This window comes from Mus musculus, chromosome 11 (assembly GCF_000001635.26).
Source record: "Mus musculus strain C57BL/6J chromosome 11, GRCm38.p6 C57BL/6J".
Taxonomy (NCBI): Eukaryota; Metazoa; Chordata; class Mammalia; order Rodentia; family Muridae; genus Mus; species Mus musculus.
In genome coordinates this window covers 79,744,046-79,763,134 of record NC_000077.6, presented here as the reverse complement: position 1 = coordinate 79,763,134, position 19,089 = coordinate 79,744,046, and the positions used below count along the sequence as shown (strand labels likewise).

Sequence of the window (19,089 nt, the reverse complement as noted above, 5' to 3'; positions counted from 1 at the left end):
ACTAGTCCATAATACCACCTAGTCTCTAGACACTGGTTTTCTGATCTCCTCCTCCTCTCTTCTTCCTCCTCCATCATCATATCAGCCCTGGAATTTATAGCTTCACACATGCTGAATGAATGTTTTACCACTGAGTTAGAGCCACAACCTGCTTTTCACTTTAGATTTTGAGACAGGCTCTCACAAAGTCACCCAGGAGTGGCCTGAAAGTCACTCTGCAGCCCAGGCAGGCCTTGAACTTTCCATACTCCTGCCTTGGCCTCCAGAAGAGCTGGGGTTGGAGGTGAGTCCCACCAGGCCTGGCCAGCCTGCTTTCTGAATCAGCATGTCTGCACCTAGCACATCTCCCAGCTCCCAGAGGCTAGAAGCTAACACCGCCCAGAGCGCCCCACTCCCCATCTCACCATCTCCTCACCATCCTCAGGTCCTCAGAACAGACCATCATGTAGATTGTTGTCCACTGATGCTCAGAGGTTCTTACTTATAATCTACCTAGACAATCTGTGTATATGGTCACTCTGGCAACTCCCCCTCTATTGTGAGACATTGGGGTGGATTCTCTGCATAGTGTGTTTCTGGGGCGAGTGAGGTTCTGTACTTGATTTCTGTGCCTTAAACCCATGAGGATCAAGAAAGAGGAAAATAGGAAGTGAAGAGAGACAAAGGTCCTGGAGGAGCAGATGTGGGAAAGGAATCCTGCCTGCAGCCGACATCTGCTTCCCTCGTTTTCAGTCCTAGCCACAAGCTGGGCTGATGGAGGACTCTGACTAGCTCTTGGGACCACAGTCAGATGCCACAGAGCTGAGCCCTTCTTAGCCTCTTGCCAAGAGCATCTGTGGGTGAGCTTGTATCATGTGCTCTATGCCTGGCAGTGTCTGGTGTCCAGTGGTGCCAGCTGTTATGAACGACTGGCTCCTTGTCATGCCCCTCATCACCCCAGGGAACACAGGCACTTGCCTATCATCTCTGAAACAAAGCTATGACACTTATTTGTCATTCCTAGATGACACTTTCAGAGCCAACCTATGACTCATTACCCTCTTTCCTTCCACTAACATGTCCAGTCACACTCCAGATAAAGACTACTTCCTTCACCTGGGTCCCAGGACATCTAGGGCAGAGCCTCCAGCTGCAATGTGCAGGGGCTGACAGCAGGAATAGCAGCAGGCCTTCTACCTGAAGCCACTGCAACTGGGACTGTGCCCTTACTGAAGTCTTGCCTGCCCTAGCCTCACCAATTGACACTAGCTTGAAGGTAGAGGTTGTTTCCCTTCCAAACATCAGTGGATCCCAGGTTAATTTCCATTTGTAGCAATTGTCTACTATTCTTCCAGAAAAATTATTGAACTATGCCAAGTTTATAAAAGCTCTCACTTGTACCACAGCCCAAACAATACTTGGTATGCTCAGCCCTCTGAACCTATACATGTGTGAAATGGACCCCATTGGGGAAGGCTCCAAGTAAGCCCTGCCCACCTAAGAAATTCTTCCCTAATTTATACCCATCTTTGGGTACTGTATTGGGTTTTACTGCCATGAACAGACACCGTGACCATGGCAAGTCTTATAAAGGACAAAATTTAATTGTGGCTGGCTTACAGGTTCAGAGGTTCAGTCCAGTACCATCAAGGTGGGAGTATGACAGCATCCAGGCAGGCATGGTGCAAGCCTACATCTTCATCTGAAGGCTGCTAATAGAAGACTTCCAAGCAGCTAGGATGAGAGTCTTAAGCCCACGCCCACAGTGTCACACCTACTCCAACAAGGCCACACCTCCTAATAGTGCCACTCCCTGGGCCAAGCATATTCAAACCATCACAGGTACTATTCCGTGGCATTCATTGATTCCCTTTACAAAACTGCTGATCTGGGGCCCAGTGGGAAAACCCAGTGTGACCAGGGCCTTTCTGCCAAGCCTGACAGGCTGAGTTCAAACTCTGGGACCCACATGGTGGAAGGAGAGCATCGACTCCTGGGAGCCATCCTGTGACCTGCACACATGCATGCCTTGACACACATCGCACACACACCCATGTGCACACATACACAAATGTAATTTTTAAACTCACACCTCTGACACGTCTCTAATCACGAGGACTCGTTTCTTTGTTCATTTTGGGCTTTAATCCCATCTCTGGAAACGGCTTCTTCAGGCTGACGATTATTCTGAAAGCAGAAGCAAAACAAGAACCGAGTGGTTCCGCCACTGTGCCTGCCCAGCTCGCTGCACGTGCTTAAATTCCATGCGTGTGAAGCACAAAACAAGACAAAACTGGACTACACTCAGGGATAGATTCTTAGTGGGCAAAACCAGAAAGACAGGCAAGGAAGTAGGAGGCTGAGGAAGCTAGGGATTCGCCTCTCAGCTCCCACATGGCAGCTCAAACTGTCTTTAAGTCCAGTCCCAAGAGATCCAATGCTCTCTTATGGTCTCTGTTGGTACTGCACACATGTGGTGCAGAGATATACATTCAGGCAAAACACCCATACACATAAAATGGAAATAAATAAGATAAAGAAATGACTGGTATTAAGACCAGCCATGGGCAGGGATGACCAGGCAGAGGCAGATGGCTAGATCTTACTCTTTCTCTTCCTTGATGTTTATGGATGGGAGGGGGGGTTGCTTTATGCTAACTCACAAAGATGTGGCTTTCCTCTTTCCTCTTTGTGTGTCCATGCTATATTTTAAAAAGAAATTTTAAAATGTTATTCTAGGAATTGAGGGGATAGCTAGTTGGTAAAGAGTGTGTTATATAGGTTTACTGGAGACTAGCCAGGAATGGGGGAGAGCCCTGTCTTAAAACACACAAACACACACACACACACACACACACACACACACACACACTTCATTTTATGTTGGTCTGCATCACATTGTGAGAGTCTTCTACTTGCTCCCTGTGGCTATACCTAACCCATCATCAAAATGTGTCAAATATATCTATCCATCCCGTTCCTGGGGGTCACCAGGTTGCTTTTAGCTTGGGGATTGTGTGGACGGTGAGGCCATGGGCGAGCACTGGGTCCTCATCTACACAGCATTTCTAGGGGATACGCAATGGTCATGGAGTTGGGTTCTGTTTTAGAGTTCACGGAGTAGCTGCCTGCTGTGGTCACATCCCCTTGCTCCCTTGTCAGCAGCATGTGGGACAGCTGTTGCCCTGCTACCTGCTAACACCTGCAATCATCACTGTTGCGTTTTAACCAGTCTGTTGACTATGTAATTCGATCTTGCCTTCTTTTCTTCTACGGTTCAGTCATGAGGCACCACACCAAAGGTCTTTACAGTTCCTAGCTGGCTGTTTGCATGCACCATTCTGTAAAGTGCTTATGAATCTCTTACCCAGTTTTCTCTTTGTTTGTGTGGTTTTTTTCCCTTATCTATTTGAAAGAATTTTAAAGAATATTCCCCGAAAGTGAACCTTATCTGTCTGTGAATACTTTCTTTTATGTGTTCTTGTTCTTCTCTTCAATTGGTACCTTTTTTGGCCTCTGTGTATGTGTGTATATATGTATATGTGTATATGTATGTGATGTATGTATGTATATGTATATATATATATATTACATATTACATATATGTATATGTGTGTATGAATGTATATATATATTTATACATAGGTGTGTGTCTGTGTATGTGTTTTTGTGTATATGTATATGTGTATATATGTATGTGTGTGTACATGTGTGTGTGTTTATGCATATGTGTGTACATGTGTATATATATGTGTGTGTACATGTGTGTATGTGTGTGTATACTTATGCATATGTGTGTATGTATCTGTGCATGTGTGTATGTGTATTTGTTTTTATGTGTATGTATATGTGTATGTATATATGTGTGTATATGCATGTGTTGTTCTAGGGTTATTTTTTTGCATTGTTGTTGAATCTGACTCAGTCATATTATGTTTCAATCTGCCATTTTTCTTTTTAAAAGATTTGTTTGGTTATTTCCTTATTGTGTGGGTGTACATTTATGTATAAATATGTGTGTTTGAGCCAGGCGTGGTGGCGCATGCCTTTAATCCCAGCACTTGGGAGGCAGAGGCAGGAGGATTTCTGAATTCAAGGCCAGCCTGGTCTACAAAGTGAGTTCCAGGACAGCCAGAGCTATACAGAGAAACCCTGTCTCGAAAAACAAACAAAAACAAACAAACAAAAAAAAATGTGTGTGTCAGTAGGGCACACATGTGCCATGGCATTCACGTGGAAATCAGAGGACATGTTTGGGGGAGTAAGTCCTCTTCCTCCACCTTGTTTTGAGGCCAGCTCTCTCATGTCTGTGGCTGCAGGTGCTGCGTACATTGGTTTCTGGTCAGTTCTCCCTCAGTTTCCCCTTCCCATCTCATTACAGGACCGCAGGTGTATGCCTTCACATCAGACCATTTTTTCCTTCAAGATTTACTTATTTTTATTTTTATGTGCAGACAGTTGTCCTGGAGGAAAGTCTGTGCACCACGTGTATGCTGGTGACCATGCGGGTCAGAAAAGGAGTCAGATGCCCAGAACTGGAGTTACAGTCAGTTGTGAGCCACTGTGTGGGTGCTTGGAAGTGAGCTGAGGACTCTTGTAAGTGACTGCTGTTAACACTGACCCATCTCTCCAGCCCCATATCTGATGCCAGGCTTGGGCTGCTGGCGCTTTACCCACAAAGCCACTTCCCTGGCCCAGAAACTCTTCTCCTAATCCAACAGATCTCTCAATGAACTGATGGAAATTTAATTATACAATAAAGTTATAACAAAAAAATGGAAAGGAAGTTTTTGAGGAGATACAATGAGAGTATTAAAAGATCTCTGAAGTCAGGCCTAGCTTAACACTTGGAGGCAGAGTTGTCAAATTCAAGGCCGCTTTTTGCCACATAGCCAGTTTCAAGGTAGCCTAGGATATGTGAGATCTGTCACACAAAGATGCTGTCTGATGCCAGGCATGCCAGTGCATACTTATGATCCCAGTGCACAGAAGACTGAGGCAGGAAAACCACAAATTCCAGGCCAGATAGGGTTACAGAGTGAGATGGTCAGAAAAACAAAAAGTGTTCTAAGATTTAAAACAGTACACAAATTGGAATGTTAAAAACCTACCTCCAGAATTTGATTCGGAAAATCAAATTCATGGCCTGGGAGATGAAGAAACAAAAACAGCTCACAAGCAAAAACCCTTGCAGGCCGAAGTTCCTGCAGGCTCCATGGGCTGTAGGCTGCTTCCCAACTTTGGTCAGAGTCCTTAAAAATCAATGAATTCATTGAAAGGTCCCAAATGACCCCATTGGACACTTAAACCACATTCTCTGCTTTTCTTGCTGAAGTGCCCTTGTGTGTACCGGGCACAGTCCACATCCCTCATGGGCTGGTTATTAATCCTCAGGCTGGAGCAGTCTCACTTCCCAGTCTCCACTGAAGTAGTAAATGCTAACCTCAAATGCGGAGAAGGTCCAGTGAGACTGCTCAGCTGATGAAACACTGCCAGTGTATGTCTGACTGCCCAAGTTTAACCTCTGGAACTCTTCTGAAAGAAGAGAACCAACTCCTCAGATCTGCCCTCTGCCCTCTACATGAACGCCATGACACATGTTTGTCCCCACACTGCTTTGAAAAATGTAGGGAGGGGTACCTGGAGAAATAGCTGTGTGGTTAAAAGAGCTTTTTGCTCCTGTAGAGGTTGTAGTGGTTTAAATGTGCTTGGCCCATGGGAAGTACTGCTAATTGGAGGTGTGGTCTGTTGGAGGAAGTACGTCACTGTGGTGGTAGGCTTTGAGGGCTCCGGGTGTTCAAGCCCTGCTCAGTGTGGAAGGGTTGGTCTTTCCTAGCTGCAGTCAGATCAAGGTGCAGAACACTAAGTTTCCTCCCCAGCACTGTGTCTGCCTGGATGCTGCCATGCTTCCTGCCATGATGACAAGGAACTGAACCTCTGAAACTGTAAGCCAGCCCTAATTAAATGCTTACTTTTATAAGAGTTACCTTGGCTATGGTGTCTCTTCACAGCAATACAACCCTAGCTAAGACAGAAGTCATAGAGTTTGGTTTCCAGCTGCCTGTGACTCCAGCTCCAGGGATCCAATGCTCTCTCTTCTGGCCTCATCAGGCAGCTGCACTCATATGCACATAGCCACAGAGATACACACACACACACACGCATACACACACACACAAACACAAATGAAGAAAGCGAAAGCAGGGAAGAGAACCTGAAGGGATATGCCCTGCACACAGGAGCTGAGTGGGAACCTGACTTCCCGATACTCACCTCTTTGGGACCCATTATGGAACCAGTTGGTGTGCTCCTTTGGTGAGGAGGGTCATTCGGAAGGGAGAGAGCCTTACAGCCCAAATGGATCCAACCCAGACTTTAACTCTGCCTCCTCTGGCTTGTGAGGCATCGAACAGCCACTTCACTCCCTCGAGCCTTGGGTTTATAACCATCCGGGCAGATTGTATTATTATGATCAAGTATTTCCTGTCTTCCCCCAAGAGGATTGTGCATCTCTACCTCATTACCCTGTCTGGCCTTGTGACTGATTTAGGCCAATGAACATGAACAGAGCTGCTACAGGTTAGCTCTGGGCAGAAGCTGTTCAGTTTGGCTTACTTCGAGTGGCCAACAGCGCGCAGAGTCCCCTGCAGTGCAGCTGCACAGAGAAGCCCCTGGACTGCTGTTGGGTGAAGACTTAACCGTTGGCTTTTCTGAATTGTGTTTTATTTTTGAGACAGTGTCTCACTATTTAGCCTTGGCTACCCTGGCACTTGACGTGTAGACTAGGTTGGCCTTGAACTCACAGAGATTCTTTTGCTTCTGCCTTCCAAATGTTGGGATTAAAGGTGTACACTATCGTGCCCAGAAACTGTTTTTTTTGTCTGTCTGTGGTTGTTAAATAATAAAATAATAGTTTAAATGAAGTTTCTTTTTCTTATATTTTATTTCTCTTATGAAGTTCAAAAGTTGATAACCTTACACTAGTGTGATATGATGTCACAGAATTATGGGGCACATAGGATCTTGGCTCTGTCGTTTGTAGGGTGTTCTCATAATTCAGAGTACAGGAGCTCAATCTATGGCATCTACGTTTCTGTGGATTAGGACTGGAAGAAAACAAGGCTGGCCTTGTGAGTCATGTATAATATGGGGGGTGGGGGGAAGCAAGAAGAGGAAGAAGAAGAACACAAAGCCAGTGGACCAATGCAAATATCCTCTTACAGAACACATGGAGAGTGATGGTATGGACCGTCTCATAGGTGGGGTTCATGGGCCTGAGGCCAGGAAAGGCAGAGACAGGGCCAGGGTTCCCAAGTGCCTTCTCCAGAACATGCTGTAAAGAACCTGAGGGTCAAGTTGGAGGTTGGTCCTCTGTGAGGAGAGTCCAGACCTTCCAAGCCAGGGCAGAGAGAACATGGTCAGAGCTAGAAGCTCAATGGGAGGATTGTGCATCCGTCAGGGCGGACCCACTAGATGCCAACCATCTAGCAAGAAAAGCCTCCCTGTTTGTCACCTAAGAGCCAGGTCAGGCCTTGGGTTGGTGGTGGCTCTACTCTGTGAGATTCATTTGCCAGAGTGAGATTAAAGCAGCAAAACTCTTAAAAAATGTTTTTACACATACATACACACACACACACACACACACACACACACACACACACACATCTTGTGTGCGTGCATGCGTGTGAGTGTGTGTGTGGTGTGTGTGTGTGTGTGTGTGTGTGTGTGTGTGTGATCATGGCATGTATGTGGAGGTCAGAGAACAACTTGAAGGAATCAGTTCTTTTGTTCCACCATGTGGATTCTGGGGTTGAAACTCAGGCCATCAATCTGGCAACAAAATACTTTGAGCCACTGAGCCATCTTGCCAGCCCAGAACAAGTGTTCTTTAAAGTCGTGTTTGGAAGGTTTCAAAGAGATGTCAGAACCACCTTCACAAACATTGCCACCCTACTTTTGCTGTTCATTCTGATTTCTTCCTCTATGTTTTTGAAAAGGCCCTCCCAATTAAAACAACCTTATATCCAAATGTGTGTGTGTGTGTGTGTGTGTGTGTGTGTGTGATTGTGTGTGTGATTGTGTGCATGTGTATGCATGTTGGTGAGCATGGGTGTGTATGTATGCTTGTGTGTTCACATGAATGCATGCACATACACTCCTGCCTGTCTTTCACTTGGGTTTTTCATACAGCACCGTGATTTGGACACCACGCCCATCAGTATGAGAATCAGCCTTCACTCACTCTGGCAATTTCATAATCCCCCACTGTGTACTGGACCGTACTTTCTTTCACCAGTCCCTGATTTGTGGATGTTGGGTGGCTTTCAGATTTTGCTAGTACAACTGATGGCATAACAAATAGCTTTGTGTGTAAACCTATTGTACCTTTTGCCATTGTGACTTGGAAGTAGGATGACTGGATCAAAGAACAATTATATGTGTGATTTTATTTGATCTTATCAGACTCCCTCCAGAGAGGTATTATTCCTTTTCATCTCCCTTACCAACACATACATGATTGGACCTGGAACAACAATACCTTTCCCAATTGCATGCTGTTTAGATGGAAGAATAGGCACATGGGGCATCTAGCACCAAGCAATGCATCCCTCCTAGATAATAAGATGGAAAATGGATGGAGTGTCACAGACCTCTAATCCCAGCACTTGGGAGGTAGAGGTGGGGCGAGTAGAAGTTCAAGGCCATCCTTGACCACATGGTGAGTTTAAGGCCAACCTGGGCTACATGAGACCCTGTCTTAAAAAGGAAGTGGGAGGGGAGAGCAGTGGTGGCGCATGCCTTTAATCCCAGCACTTGGGAGGCAGAGGCAGGTGGACTTCTGAGTTCGAGGCCAGCCCGGTCTACAAAGTGAGTTCCAGGACAGCCAGGGCTCTACAGAGAAACCCTGTCTCGAAAAAAAAAAAAAGGAAGGGGGTGGAGAAGAGGAGGAGGAAGGGGAGGAAGAAAAGGAAGAGGAGGAGGAAGAGGAGGAGGATGACAGGTAGAGCCTGGCATGGTGTGCACACCTATAATCCCATTACTCAGAGGCTAGAGCAGGAGAATCATGAGTTCAAGGTCAGCCTTGGGTTCTTAGCAAGACCCTGTCTCAAGGGCACATGGCAGTGGCTTAAAGGACCCTATGTCTACCTCCTGGGAGAGGAACCAGAGAGACAGACTCCCCATCACCAGTATTCCAGCTCTGAAAAAAGCTGGGTTTCCATTCCAAGGGGATGTGCCTCAAGGATCTCTGAGCAGTGACCATGACACTATTTGGTGACCCTGAGTTAGAGATAGGCGTCCCTCTACCACATGAGGTGTCATCTTGACAGAAGAGAGCTAAGGTCCTTTCTCCCTATTTGAAGCATGTGAAAATGTAAATGCAAAAGAGGAGTGACAACCCTAGCTGTGGAGGGAGGTATGGGCTAGCCACAGCTGCTTCTGAGACAGTGGAATTCAAGAATAATGGGTGGTGGGGCGGGGGAGGCACTTAAGCATTGCCAGAGCCATGATAGGATGTCTTGGCATCCTGTCCCTGCCTGTCCCTGTCTCCTTCTAGCATGGGAAGAGCTGAGGCTGGCTGAGGCCCTCTGTCCTAATTGCTCATCCACCACCAAGGCCTGTGTGTTGTATTTCTGAGCACCTTCAGTGTAGAGAAGTCCCATTCCCAGGGCACCTGCTAGGACTGTTGCATCCACAAGGCCAGCAACCTTTCTTGGGATTTTTTTTTAGTAGACTTCTTCCAAGCCAGGTAAGGGCCATGCCTACCTAGGGGATGGCCCCTGGCTATTTTCAACCTCTATCCCTTGGGTTGTAATCTATGTGTTGACACAGAGGCCAATGCCCTCGCCACTGTCCCTCTAGCAACAGCCATCAATCAATCAAAGTGCATCCTGTGCAGCACAGTCCCAGGCCCTGTGGCCTCAGCCTTGTGACTCAGGCAGCCACTGTCCATTCATCAGACTGATACAAGGACAGAAACCATTTTCCAACCAGACTAGTCCATCGTGGGTATAAGAGAAAGAGGGTTAGTGACTAAAGCCAGGCGAGGGCACTGGCCTCTTGGTCCTGTGTAGTTCAGGAGTCTATTCTCCAAGATGACTAGAGTTCTCACTTAACTGGGTGTCAGGGATTTTAAGAGCTCCAGGATCTTAGCATGGTGGCAAAGTTGGAAAAAAAAAATCTGACTCAGGGCTTAGGAACCCATGTGACCCTTTGACCTCCAGTGAGTCTAACCCTTAGGGAATGTGAGAATCAAACTGGAAAGCCCACAAAACCCAGCCAGCTCTGAAGGTGGGAGGCAAGGAGGCACTGGGACTCAGACTCCTAGAGTGGGTGCAAAGACTTTTGTCCCTCTCCCCGGCGCTTGCCTTTTGCTCCTTTCGTCTCCAGATTACATAAATCCATCTCAAGAATGCAGAAGAATAATACCGTCCTCAGGCCTGGCTCCCATAAGAAAAGGGAACAGCCAGGAGACAAAGCGAAGCAGAGAGAAAAAAAGATAGAATGACAATGAAAAGTATTTGTTTTAGACGACTATGACGAGGGCTAGCTATTTGCTCTAATGCTCTGTTCTCTTGTTTGCTTGTCCTTCTGAGAGCTCAAGGACCTTTTAAGGTGGAATGCTCGGAGCTGTGCTTAGGCAGCCGATCAGCCTTGGGCAGCTGGAAATGCAAGCACAGAGCTGGAAGCAGAATCTGGGCAGGACCAAGAGCGCAGTGGGTGTGAGGCAGGAAGCCTGCTTTACATTCCAGGACCCTGCCTGAATAGGGAGAGACTGGAACTGGAAGATGTGTGGGGCTGAGGATGTGGCCCAGTGGTTCAGCGCCTGCCTAGCATGTACACGGCATTTTAAAAAGATAAGATACAAATATCTCAGGTCAGGTCAGATCCCAGCGGGGCTCCTCCCATCTACATCAAGCCTTGCAAAAGTACTAACACCTCCATTTTACAGGCGAGTAAACTGAGGCACAGAGATACTGCTTCATCTCTGGCTCTACCCAGGAACATCTCACTCTAGTCTACAAGGAAATCGGCATCTAATCCACTTTCCAGATAACCAAGCAAGAACCCAGGGATAAACAGCTGGATATGGTGGCGCACATATGAGCTTTTAGTACTTGGAAGGTTGAGGCAGCAGAATCGCCATGAGCTCAAGGCCAGACCTTGTCTCCGATAAATACATCAATAGCCTGACAGGTCAGAACATGGGGCTGAGGAAATACTTGGCAGTGGAAAATATGAAAAGCAGAACCTTTTCTCATTCATACATTTTAATGGAGAGAAGTGGCCTCTGGAATTAGAAGCAGCAGGCTCACCACTTGCACTGAGCTGTCCTTGAGCTAATGTAGAAGTGACTGGACAGCCCAGCACCCTTGCTTCTGAGGGTGTGCCTTCTTGACAGAGATGGAGAGGTGGGTGTCTTAGTTAGGGTTTCGTTGCTTTGAAGAGACACCAAGACCAAGGCCACTCTTATAAAGGACATTTAATTGAGGCTGGCTTACACTTTCAGAGGTTCAGTCCATTCTCATCACGGCAGGAAGCACGACAGCATGCAGACAGACATGGTCCTGCGGGGGCTGAGAGTTCTCCATCTTGAACTGCAAGTAATCAGGAGGAGACTGGCTTCCGCAGGCAGCCAGGGGAGGCTCTCTTTCACATTGGGTGAAGTTTGAGCACCAGGAGGCCCCAAAGCCTGCCTACACGGTGACACACTTCATCCAACAAGGCCACACTTCACATGTGTAGTAGGACCACTTCCCATGGGCCAAGCATATTCAAACTACCTTAGTGGGTAAAAAGGGATTCACAAAGCTGGAAGTAACATAATTAAACTGGACTCCATAAAACATAGCAAGCCAGGCATGGTTGTGTACATCTTATATACACACATATACAATATACCATGCATGCACAGAGACAATATAGCCAAGAGGTAAGGTGCTGTGGACTTACAAACGTTGATGCCCAAAGCAGGACCTGAGAGAGGCTGTATGGGAGCTGATTGGTGATGTGGTTGTGAAATAGTCTGGGCTGGCAGAGTGGCTCAGCAGATAAAGGTGCCTGCCACTAAGACTGAGGGCCTGAGTCTGGTTAAGAGAGAATTGATCCAAGTTATTCTCTGACCTCCATTCCCTATAGCATGCATGCACCCACACACATATGCAGACACAAAAACGAAGGAATAAATAAAATATAACAAAACATTTAGAGAAAGAAAATACATGCCCAGTGTTCAGTAGTAACACATAACTGATATGTCAGTTACACCCCTCCCCCCACCATGCTGGTAGTGGATTCTTTTATATCTCAAAATAGATTAGAGACTGATTTGCTTGGGGTGATGTTGTAATTATTTTTCCTTATTTTTAGAGTTTTCCCCCTTTCTTTCTTTCTTTCTTTCTTTCTTTCTTTCTTTCTTTCTTTCTTTCTTTCTTTCTTTCTTTCTTTCTTATCCTGGTTCCTTTCCCTAGGGAACACACAAGTCATGAAAGCTTGAAGTCTTTTAGTAGAAGCTGCTCTCGCTCCCTGCATAGTCCACTGTTGCCAGGGCTTTCTCCAGAAAGAAACTGAAGGATAGCAGTGCCAGGGAAGCAGCTAGTGAAGCGGCCAGAGGACAGATCTGGGATGCGGGAAGGGGCTGGCGGTGTGTGTGTGTGTGTGTGTGTGTGTGTGTGTGTGTGTGTGTGTGTTCAGAATTGGAGTCAAGGCCAGGAAGAGTTGGGGCTCACAAACAGTCATAGACCCATTTCACAGGTCCAGGTAAGAATTGCCTGGGCTGGCTAGGTGTGCCCTCTCAGCTGGCCCCATGCTGGTTAGTAGGATTCTGCACTTACACCTCTGGCTGCTTCTGTTCCATTAACACTCCTACCTCCGACTCCTCTGACCCCTCTGCCTCCCCTACTGTGGCTTGTAAGTGTCTCCTGAATGTCCCGTGGGTTAAGGGCTTGGCTGTCTGCCAACTAGCTATCAGGAAGTACCTGGGTCCTGGGGCTCTGACTGATCTACCCGGTGGGTAAGTCCCTTGGTGGATTCCTGATTTGAAGGCATTGCTGCAGGGTGATGGAAACGGGAAGGTGGGTTCTCCTAGAGGAACTAACTCCCTGGGTGTGCTGGCTAGTTTTATGTCAGCTTGACACAAGCTTAGTGTCATCCGAGAAGATGGAACCCCAAAGAGAAAATACCTTCAAAAGATCTGGCTTTAGGTGAACCAATAGGGTATTTTCATAATTAGTCAGCATTGCGGGAGGGCCCAGCTCAGTGTAAGTAGGGCCACTTCTGGGCTGGTCTTGTGTTTTATAAGAAAGCAGGCTGAGCAAACCATTTAGCAGCACTCCCCTACGGCCTTTGCTTCAGCTCCTGCAACCAGGTTCCTGCCTGGTTTGGCTCCTGCCTTGGTGGAGTGTGACATGGTATGTGCAAGTCATACCAAATGACGGTGGCAAGATTTGCCAAATGAACTGTTTCTACCCCATTGGTCATAGTGTTTCGATACAGGAAGAATAATCCTAACTACAACAGTTGGGGTGCCTTTGAGTGGCATTGTCTTGTTCCTCGTCCCTTTCTGAGTCCCTCTTTATTTACTTCCTGTCTATCATGAGCTGAACAATTTCCTCCTCTTCATGGTACCTACCGCCATGTTCTGCCCAACCACGGCCTCCGGCAATGGGCTCACCACTACTGACTCTTCCAACACCGCGAGTTGAAATAAATCCCTCCTCCTTTTATGTAGTCTATTATAGGGCATTTGTCCCAATGATAAAAATATAAGCACACTGGCCACCCTAAGCCTCTTACTTTAATCCCATTTGCAAAGTCTTAATGACTGTGCATGACAGTCAGTCTTCATTGTCAACTGTATTTAGAATCACGTCGGAGCCGCATCGCAGGCGGTGTGTGTGAGGGAGTTTCCAGAGGTTTCTCTGAGGATTACCTATTCTGAATACAGACAGCACCACATCTGCCATAGACTGTGGCTTTGGATTAAAAAAAAAAAAAAGGACTAAAAGAAAAAAAAAAAAAAAAAGAAGAGAGAGAGCTGCTTCAACCATCAATCATCTCTCTCTGCTTCCTGGATGCAGATTCAGTGTGACCAGCTGCTTCAAGCTCTAGCACTATCCTTTCCCCTCCATGGTGGACCGTGTACCCTCACACTGTGAGCTGCACCCTCCATGGTGGACTGTGTCCCTCACACTGTGAGCCGCACCCTCCATGGTGGACTGTGTCCCTCACACTGTGAGCCGCACCCTCCATGGTGGACCGTGTACCCTCACACTGTGAGCCGCAGCCTCCATGGTGGACCGTGTCCCCTCACACTGTGAGCCACATCCTTCTTGCGTTGCTTTTGTCAGGGGTTGTTGTGACACCTTGTACCTAGTATACCACATCAGGGAACATGTTTGCAGGCTCTGGGAATTACATGCAAGCAAGCATCTTTAGAGGTTCCATTATTCAGCTGACCCCTAAAGAGTACACAGACTATCTCAGAGGCTCTAAAAAAAAAAAAAAAAAAAAAAAAAAAAAGATGCAAGGGATTAGAAAGCAGGGAACCTGCAGTAAGCCAGCTTTGACACCAATTTTTTTTGGGGGGTGGGGTGGGTTCTAGACAGGGTTTCTCTGTATAGTCCTGGCTGTCCTGGAACTCACTTTGTAGACCAAGCTGGCCTCGAACTCAGAAATCCGCCTGCCTCTGCCTCCCAAGTGCTGGGATTAAAGGCGTGTGCCACCACTCCCGGCTGCTTTGGCACCATATTAAAATGGTTATCCAAGTCACAGATTAATAAGGGTTAGGTATAGTTATGGTTCAATACTCATGGGTGAACCGAGGCCCAAGGAGAGTTGCGATCTCCCCTGAGGCTGTGGGGACAACTTTCTTCCATCCTGTTTGTGTGTTTTTCTAAACTGACGTTAAGATAGGGGAAGCAGTATTGTTTGTGGTGGGCATTTTTTAAGGCAGAGAACAAACTCTCACAGATTATTTTTTCCAGTGTTTATTTTTCAGGTAACAGCCTCTGACTGAAATCCTGAGGCTCCCGGTAGGACTTAACTGCAGGTAGAGGCTCTTCCTGGGTTGGGCTCTCCTGGAAGTCATGGAACCTCAGGGAGGGTGAGAAGGAGCCAAGTGCTCACAGCGCATGCCCAGAGGCAATGCTCACAACGCATGCCCAGAGGCTGCCACAGTCGGCTGCTTTTTAATGGCGCCAAAAAAGCAAACATTGGGGGTCCAGCTGGTGAGAATTGATTTTGCTCTGTGCCTTTGACCTTCGACAGAGCCCACATGTATATGCTTGAGTGACAAAAAAAAAAAAAAAGAAAAAAGAAAAAGGAAAAGGGCTGGACTATCAGGATTAGTTTTTTCTGATTCTTTATGTGGGTGCACACACAAACCACAGCAAGAATGTGAGGGACAGAGGACAACTAGCAGAAGTCAGTTCTCTTCTTTTACCACATGGGTCTCAGGGATCGAACCTCAGCTTGGCAGCAAGCTCCTTTACCTGCTAAGCCATCTCGCTGGCCCTTGTATTCATAGCATGTATTCACTATACGAATTGGTTGGTTTCGTTACAGGATTTTCAAGTGTCTAGACCATGTGCTTAGATCACCTTTACCCTCCTGTCTATGGTCTATTCTCTTTATTTCTCTATCCCCTAGTCCCCTTCCTTTTTATCTATACCTATATCTGTATTCTAGGCGCGGTATATGAGAGGAAACATTTGATGTTTGTCTTTCTGTGTCTGGCCTACTTTATTCTGTGCTTCAGCACTCTGGGATCTCAACACACTCATCAGAGGGTCTTGGTGTATCTCTCAGAACTTGTTGCTGACACTGGACACCTATGTTAATACAGCTCGTGCTCCCCCCCCCCCCCATTGACCCTAGCTAAGCCGTTTGATTTTCCTGGGTCTTGATTCTGCAGAATCAGGATCACCCTGGACTGCTCTCCCGGGTGCCTTGCAGGAGTTCAGCACTGACCTAGCTCATGTTTAAATATGTCTGTCTATTAACTTCCCTCTGGTAACTTCTTTCTCCCCTTCCAGAAGTCTTGCCCACCTGGTCACCGGCATCAGACCCCCTGGCCGCACTTGTTCTGGCTCTCTGCCAGGCACACTCTCCAGCCAGGTGCCTGGCCCTCAGCAGACGAAGCTTTGGAAACTCCAAGGGTTGTCCCTCCGACGAGCCTGCAGCCAGTCCAGGGACCCGGGACTCGCTCTGCACAGGTGGGGGAAGCTTTCAACTCATTTTTACTCCAGGAAGGCAGAATCCCGAGAAATGAGCTGTTAACCAGCCAGCAGCCAGCTATCTACTGGAGGAATGGCAGTTTGGGTTTTTCCACCCTGTTTACCTTGCGTTAAGTACATGAAAATGATGTCACTGTATACCTTTCCAGCTGGTACAGGGGCAAGGTCTCTGGGCCTGGACTCTGGCCCCACCTCAAAGGTTTTCCCTCACCTTGCTCTGGTCAGCCTCTCCAGCGTGGGACAGCCATGGTGAGGGTAGGAAGGCCAGTGTCCCACCTAGCTCTCTCCACCAGTCCTCTAAGCTCAGCCCTAACAGCCCTCACAGGGAAGACTACACTGTTTCTGGTTTGTCCCCTCGGCCCCTTCATACCCCTCTGCTTGCTTGAACAGCTTTTGAAACAGCCTCCTGCCTAGAACTCTTGGTGCCAGCTTTGAGTTCAGCATTACACAATTGCCTGGAGATAGATATGTCCACGCAACTTCAAAGCTGACTGCTCTCCGCGGCACCCTGGGGTGCCACCTGCCAGAGCAGCTCCATGTTCAGCTCCACCCCCAAGGACCCCGATTCTCTATTCATTGTCTCTTTCTCAGCCCCCTTCCCTTGAGGAGCCTTTCAACGCCAGCACCAGCCCCACGATGTCCCCTTGGTATTCTCAAGATGTCTGTGTAGAAGAGAATGCATTTGGCACTGGGACTGCTGTGTGTGCAAGCTTTGCAAGACCCAAAGGCTGGCAGCTCCCCCAGGAAGAGATGTGCATGGGGTTGAGAGGAAGGGTGAGATGGTGGCAGGGAGGTAGGACAGCTTCTGGAAGAGGGAAAAGGCAGGGACCACTCTGAGAGCTGGGAGGGGCCCTTCTCAGGGAAGTGTCACAACAGTCAGATGACTTTGTGCTAACCCTGATGCTCTCTGCCACAGTCCCCTATCTGCTCTTTTCCCTGGCTTGGGAACAAGTCTCTGAGTTCTTAAGCAGTCCTCGAAGCTGGCATGGTAGAGCAGGGAGGGGTTCCCTGACCCTTGGTCAGCAGACAGGAACAGGGGACTGTGAGGAGCCGCCCTCACATTTGCCATTATAAGATGGCACTGACAGCTGTGTTCTAAGTGGTAAACATAGTCTGCACACATGCAGGGGCAGTTTTCCCACCATGTGTTCTGCCTTTCCCGTGATGACAACTGGGCCGATGGGCTGCAGCCAATCAGGGAGTAATACATCCTAGGTGGAGGATAATTCTCCTTAAAAAGGGATGGGGTTTCGCCATTTGCTTGCTTGCTCTCTTGCACTCTGGCTCCTGAAGATGTAAGCAATAAAGCTTTGCCGCAGAAGATTCTGGTTTGTTGCGTCTTTCCTGGCCGGTCGTGAGAACGCGTCTAATAACAATTGGTGCCGAAACCCGGGACGGGACGAGAAATTCCGGGACGAGAAAAAAACTCGGGACTGGTGCAAGGAAGATCCCTCATTCCAGAACCAGAACTGCGGGTCGCGGTAATAAAGGTTCCCGTAAAGCAGACTGTTAAGAAGGATTCAACTGTATGAATTCAGAACTTTTCAGCTGGGGAACGAGAGTACCAGTGAGTACAGCTTTACGAGGTAAGTCTGATCTTGAACTTTTTAACGAAATTCAAGACAGTCTATCAGAAGTAAAGTGGGAAATGGCTTTACAAGGTATATTTGGCCTTGAATTTTTTCTAGTGTTAGAAGCCCTTTTGTTCCTTTTCACATGTTATCAAGTGGTTAAGGCAGGGCGGATTCTGGATGAAATTCAGGACAAGCTATCAGAAGTAAAGTGGGGAGAGAGAGTAGGAACAAAGAGAAAACATGGTGCACAAAATAAGTATACAGGCCTTTCCAAGGGTCTTGAACCTGAGGAAAAGTTAAGGTCAGGTAGGAATACCTGGAGAGAGATTAGAAGAAAAAGAGGAAAAAGGGAAAAGAAGAAAGATCAATTAGCGGAGGTCTCTAGGAAAAGGAGCCTGTGCTCATCGCTGGATGGGCTCGGGGAGCCAGCTCTTAGTAGCTCTGAAGCAGATGAAGAATTCTCCTCTGAGGAAACAGACTGGGAGGAAGAAGCAGCTCATTATGAGAAAAAAGGGTACCAGCCAGGTAAAGTGCTAGCTAATCAGTTAAGGAAGCCAAAAGCGGCTGGCAAAGGCCAGCTTGCTGCTTGGCCTCTTGGCAGTCGGCTTCAAGGTCATAGTGCACCTCCACCCTATGCTGAGCCCCCGCCCTGCGTAGTGCATCAGCCCTGCGCAGAGAGGCAATGGACAGAGAGGCAATGCACAGACTCGTTCATTCCAAAGGAGGAACAAAGGAAAATACAACAGGCATTTCCGGTCTTTGAAGGAGCCGAGGGTGGGCGTGTCCACGCTCCGGTAGCGTATATACAGATTAAAGAGCTTGCCGAGTCGGTCCGTAACTATGGAGTCAGTGCTAATTTCACTATAGCACAAGTGGAAAGGCTTGCGAATCACGCTATGACTCCTGGTGATTGGCAAACGGTTGTAAAAGCCGCTCTCCCTAGTATGGGCAAATATATGGAATGGAGAGCGCTTTGGCACGAAGCTGCACAAGCGCAGGCCCGAGCAAACGCAGCTGCTTTGACTCCAGAGCAGAGAGATTGGACTTTTGACTTGTTAACGGGTCAGGGAGCTTATTCTGCTGATCAAACAAACTACCATTGGGGAGCTTATGCCCAGATTTCTTCCACGGCTATTAGGGCCTGGAAGGCGCTCTCTCGAGCAGGTGAAACCACTGGGCAGTTAACAAAGATAATCCAGGGACCTCAGGAATCCTTCTCAGATTTTGTGGCCAGAATGACAGAGGCAGCAGAGCGTATTTTTGGAGAGTCAGAGCAAGCTGCGCCTCTGATAAAACAGCTA

At 47.6% G+C, this 19,089-nt stretch overlaps 1 long non-coding RNA gene across 1 annotated transcript in view; it reads left to right on the top strand.

Annotated features, from left to right (window-relative positions):
- The window catches only part of 9130204K15Rik, a 50,885-nt gene extending 33,567 nt beyond the window's left edge, over positions 1–17,318 (top strand). Inside the window, exon 3 of the long non-coding RNA XR_001780101.2 lies at positions 16,014–17,318. This is a non-coding gene — a long non-coding RNA (RIKEN cDNA 9130204K15 gene). The remainder of the gene's footprint in view (positions 1–16,013) is intronic.
- The last annotated feature ends 1,771 nt before the right edge of the window (positions 17,319–19,089 follow it).